Here is a 6,000-nt window from a genome sequence, read left to right as displayed (position 1 = left end):
ATTGGCAATTAATTTAGATGAGCCCTCAATACCCGAATGGAATTTGCAGTACAGAGTTACCCAACACCCATTAATTGAAATGATATATTTGTATTCCGAGTGCATTCAGCTGGTTACTCAAGCCTTCAGTGCAAACTGTCCTTCTGGAACACAAAAAATCCGGATCATAGTGAAAACACAGCAATGCTGGGGGAACTCGCAGCATCCATAGTAGGTAAGGATATTTAACCAACGTTTCGGACCTGAACCCTTCATCAAGGGATGAATAAAAAGCAGGTAGATGCCTGAATAAAAAGGCGGGGGAGGAAGAAAGAGAGGACAGGGAGGAAGAGCGCAAACCAACGGACCAAAGGACATGGAGGCCGGGGAAAGGAAAGGTGAGGATTGGGGGAGGGGCTCTCTGAAAAGAGGGAGAGACAGACAGACAGACAGAGGAAAGGAGACATAATGGAATTAACAGAAAGCAGAGAAGTCGATGTTAATGCCATCTGGTTGGAGGATTCCCAGACAGAATACAAAATGTTGTTCCTCCATTTTGCGGGTGGTCTCAGTCAAGCAGTGCATGAGACCATGTCGGCAAGGGAAATGGGGCAGGGAATTGAAACGGGTGGCCACTGGGAGATCCGCGCTATCGTGGTGGACAGAGCCGTGGCGCTCAATGAAGTGATCTCCCAGTCTCTCTCCATTGTAGAGGAGTCCACAACGGGAGCACCGGATGCAGTAGAGGGAACCCTCCCCCACCCCGCAGATGCACAAGAGAAGTGACTTGGAATGACTGTTTTGGGCAACTTTCTGTGACGTTGAGTGGCAACAGAGATCAAGCAAGACATGATTGGGAGAGGGAGGATATGATAATAGCCCCAATCCCTGAAGGAAGAGGGAGAAGAGAGTGTGTCCGGAGTGTGATGGCTCCTTCAGGTTCAAGTTTATATTCATATGTCTGTGCATATACATCTAGATGAAACAGAATTTCTCTGGACCACAGAATACATAGCACATTATAATCACATTTCAGATTCAGGTTTATTGTCAGAGTATAAACATGACATCACACACAATCCTCAGATTCCTTTTTCCTGCAGGCAGGGCAGAATTATCACTAATTGGTAGTGTAAAAAATAAACTGTACACAGCGTAAACATGTAGACAAAGAATGTAAACAAACTGACTGTGCAATACAGAGAGAGAACAAAAAGAAAATCAATAAAGTGCACAAGTAAGAGTCCCTAAATGAGTCCCTGATTGAGTTTGTCGCTGAGAGTCTGATGGTGGAGGGGGAGCAGCTGTTCCTGAACCGGGTGGTGCAAGTCTTGTGGCACCTAGACCTCTTTTCTGATGGTAACAGTGAGAACAGAGCGGGTGCTGGCTGGTGAGGGTCCATATAGAGGTAATATGCTTGCGTAAAAGTCGATCTCACGTAAAAGTCAATCCCCTTAGTTTTGCCCAAAAAGACCCGGAATTTTCCATGTATGCCCTGTAAAAGTCGACCCTGGTTTTTCACCTCGGCCCCGGCCGCCTGCAGGGCCAGAGCTCCCAATGCACCTAACGGGGACTCTCGTGTCAGCACTGCCAGCCTGCTCATCAGAGTTCCCCGTGCAGCGATCGCGGACTTGTGCCTCACCCCAGGCTGCCCGACAGTCAGAACCCCCCCAACACCTCTGCTGATGCAGATACTTACCATGTTCCCGGCCTCCTCCACGCACCATGGTAGGACGTGTATTTTGACATGCAGACTCCCTATTATTACAGTACTTTAATTCTTCTTTTAGAGATCATTTCGACTTCAGCTACAGAAATTGTATTTTGAATTCTCATGTGAATTTCAGCCCCTTGGATGTATTATCTATGTAATCATCAACCCCATAGATTTAACATTAAAAATGGTCTAAAAAATTGACTTTTATACTAGTATATACAGTAAATATTTACTTGTTTAATTTATAAGAGACCTAAGGTTATAGGGCACTGTTCATCAATCTCACAGCCTGTGGGAAGAAGAGATCCCCAGCCTGGCAGTCCTGACATTGATGTTCCTTTACTTCCTTCTTGATCATAGAGGGTCAAAGATATTGTGTGCTGAATGGAAGGGATCCACAATAATTCACTCAGTCCTATTTGAGCAAGGCTCTCGGTGAACGTTGACACACTGACCCAAGGATGCTGCCTGAGCTGCTGAGCTCCTCCAGCAATTCTTTGCCTGCAGGAGCAAATTCCATCCACTCTGGCACCTTCTTCAGGTGCTCGTGTTCAAGCTGACAATTGGAAGAAATTCCACCACACAATAGCGCAAAGCGATCAGGAACTGGGTTCGAATCCCGCGCTGTCTATAAGGAGCTTCTACATCCTCCCCGTGTCTGTGTGGGTTTTCCCCGGGGGCTCCAGCTTCCGCCCACCATTCGTAACGAACCGGAGGTGTAGGCTAACGGGTTGTAAATTGGGCAGCACGGACTTGTGGGTTGAACTGGCTGGTTACCGTGCTGTATCTCTTAATATTTAAAGAAAATTAATTTAAAATTGGGTATTTCAGATCGTAAATGATTGGAAATCAGGAGTAGCCAGTGGTAAAGTGCAAGATTATAATGAATATTCTTCCAAGTCATGTAAATTGAATTAAAATGAAATAAGACCCTCTTCCAAAATACACTCTTCCAAAATGCATCCTTCTGCTATATTAGCTCACAAAAGCAGTTCTTGATTCAATTTACAATTATTTTAATGAGTTATCCTGAAATAGCAAAGAAACAGCATTTAAAATAAGGGTTGCAGGATCTTTCAATTTCAGGCAGATAGCTTGATTGTCACGACTTCTTGAGTAACAAATGTTTGGATTCGTAAGTCATTGAGCTGTAATCAGACCTTTACTTCCTGTCTCATTGCCAAGACACGTGTACAAATAAATTCTTGTTTACACATTTAATTGATACACTTCAGAGTCTGGCATCTTTCAGCTGCCTGTCTTGTTGGAAAATTTTCTCGAACTTGGCTCTAATTTATGTTCGAGTTGCACGGAGATCAGAGACAATTCCATCTTTTTGTGTCAGAACTTGGCCAACGCACAGATATCCAATTTTTTTAAAATCACCATTAACATTTAATTAACTCTTCAGCTGAAACTATTTAAAAAAAAAGAAATAAAAATGCACCAAAAAACAGAACAGTGGCAGTGTGCCAGATTTAGTCCAGCGATTCAGAAGGATTAATCCTGGTTTTAATTTCTCTGGGTGGACATTGACAATATTCCTCGACAGTGACATATGCCACTAGCAATATTGCTCAAAATATACTTCTAACTTTGATGAGGGAAAAGCATTCATTCTGTAAAATAGATTAATCTGAAACACATGTTTTAGTTTGGAATTTTGTGTGAAGTTCTGGTCTCCAAATTATAGGAAGGATATCAATAAGGTAGAGAGGGTGCAGAGAAGATTTATTAAGATGTTGCCTGATTTGCAGTATCTAGAATACGGAGAAAGATTGAGTCAACTGGGTCTTTATTCATTGGAGCGTAGAAGGTTGAGGGGGGATTTGAGAGAGGTGTATAAAATTATGAGGGGGATAGACAGAGTAGATGTGAATAGGCTCTTCCCATTGAGGGTAGGAGAGATTGGAATGAGGGGTCATAAGTTAAGGTTTAGGGGGCAGAACTTAAGAGGAAGCTTCTTCACTCCAAGGGTGGAGGCTGAGTGGAATGACTTTCCGGAAGAGGTGGTTGCAGCAGGGTCGATTTTGTCATTTAAGAGGAGGTTGGATGAGTACATGGATGTGAGGGGGTTGGAGGGTTATGGGCAAGGAGTGGGTAGGTGGAACTAGTGGAGTTCACTTAAATCGGTGCGGGTCGATATGGTCTGTTTCCATACTGTAATTGTTATATAGTTCTATATAAGGTACCAACTCACTAACTCCATCTAAATATTTTGTCATCTCTTGCCTGTGCCTGTGATTGCATAGTACAGGACCTTTCAGCCCACAATGTTGTGCCGGCCTTCCTCCACAACAATCTGAACCTTCCGCACCGCACTCCCAATACCCTCTATTTTTTTCTTATATCCACGTGCTTGTCTTTTAAAAGTCCCTGTTGTTCCAGCCTCGGCCACCACTCCTGGCAATGCATTCCAGGCACCCGCCCCTATCTCTGCAACCAACTTACCCCCTGATGTTTCCACTCAACTTTGCCTCCCCTTCGCACAGCATCTGAATACGCTTGGGATGGCCTGATCTCGGAAGCTAAGCAGGCTCAGGCCTGCTCTGTACTTGGAGGGGAGACCCTCTAGGAATGCCAGGTGCTGTAGGTTTCTATGAGGGGCGCTGGAAAAAGTGGTGACTCTCATGTCAAAAGAAAATAGAGTCTTCGATAAATAATGCATGGAAGGAGGTCCTTTGGCCCAGCAAACCCCTGGTTCACAGCCAGCTATGTTTTGATGATTCCAATGGTCATCCAGATGTTTGTTCTTGTTTGTTAGACTCTGCCTCTGTCATGTATGTGCTGACCAGACAAATTCCATTTTCCAGCACTTGGCTCATTGTAGCACGTCGAATGACTCAAAGACTTGTTGACTCAAACCAAGGCTTTTATTACCAAAAGATTGGAGCGCAGTACATCGAGGTCGACCAGTCCAGACTGACCTGGATCTGGTTAGGGGCAGCCCTTTATGACCTGGCCAGTAGGTGTGGCTACAGCTCTCAGCCAATCATTATCGCTATTTGCAAATATAGATACAAGTATATACAGAGGTGATAGGATCCCATATTATCACACTCATTAGCCTTCTATGTGAAAGCAGGTTAAGTATGCGATAGCTTTGTCCCTCCACTCCACCCTGGAGAATGACACTATATATGCCAGGCTGGTGTTCATTGACTATAATATGATGATTTCCCCAGAAGCTGGGGTGGAGGAAGCTGACTCATTGGGACTCAATATCCTCCTCTGTCTATCCTCATCGGTAGCAGAGCGTCGAGCACCATCATGCTGAGCACAGGCACATCTCAGGGCCAGGTGCTCAGCCCACTCCAATCCACGCTGCTGACCCACGACTGCATCACCAGGTCCAGCTCCAACAGTGTCATCAAGTTTGCAGGTGACACGACAGTCGTCGGCCTCATCAGCAACAACGATGAGTCGCACTACAGAGAAGAGGTGGAAAATCTCATGGTATGGTGCAAGATTAACAACCTGAGTCTCAACATGATGAAGATGAAGGAGATGATTATGGACTTCAGGAGGACCAGGAATGACCACCCTCCACTACACATCAACAACCCTGTAGTGGAGAGAGTGGAGAGCACCAAGATCCTTGGAGTTCACTTAACTAGTAACCTATCGTGAACACACAACATCTTCTCACTTGTCAGGAAGGTGCAACAGCGACTGCACTTCCTGAGAAGACTGAAGCGGGTAAGACTACTGGCCATCATTATGCAGGAGCTCTGCAGGAGCTCTGTCAAGAGCGTCCTGGCCAGCTGCATCACTGCGTGGTACGGTTGCTGCAAAGAAGTGAATCGGAGGTTAATCCACAGGACCTTGAGAGTAGCACAGAGGATCACTGGAGCCTCCCCTCCCCCATATCGATGTGATCTACCGGGATTGTTGTCTGAAGAGGGTGTGCAGAATCATTGAGGACCCCTTCCAACCCTGCATACGGCATCTTTCAGCTCCTCCTGTTGGGAAAGAGATACAAGAATATCAGAGCCAGCACCGTCAGGCTTCTTCCCACGGCCAGCGAGAACACTGAACGGCCAAAGGATCTGCTCACACTAACCATGTGAGCCTCTCGTATTCATGAAACATTATTTATTTATTTATTTGTATATCTGAATACTTGTCCTGCATATGTATTATTTGGCTATATGTGGGTTGTGTCTCTGCGTGTTTTGCACCGAGGACTTGAGAACGCTGTTTTGCCGGGTTATACTTGTCCAATCGGATGACAATAAACTTGACTTGCTAGCCCACCCCTCCCTCCCTCCCTCATCACCATTCTATCCCAACACACGCTGCTG

This window comes from Narcine bancroftii, chromosome 2 (assembly GCF_036971445.1).
Source record: "Narcine bancroftii isolate sNarBan1 chromosome 2, sNarBan1.hap1, whole genome shotgun sequence".
In the NCBI taxonomy this organism is placed as follows: Eukaryota; Metazoa; Chordata; class Chondrichthyes; order Torpediniformes; family Narcinidae; genus Narcine; species Narcine bancroftii.
The sequence above is the reverse complement of the archived record's forward strand: the minus strand, read 5'-3'. Positions refer to the sequence as shown.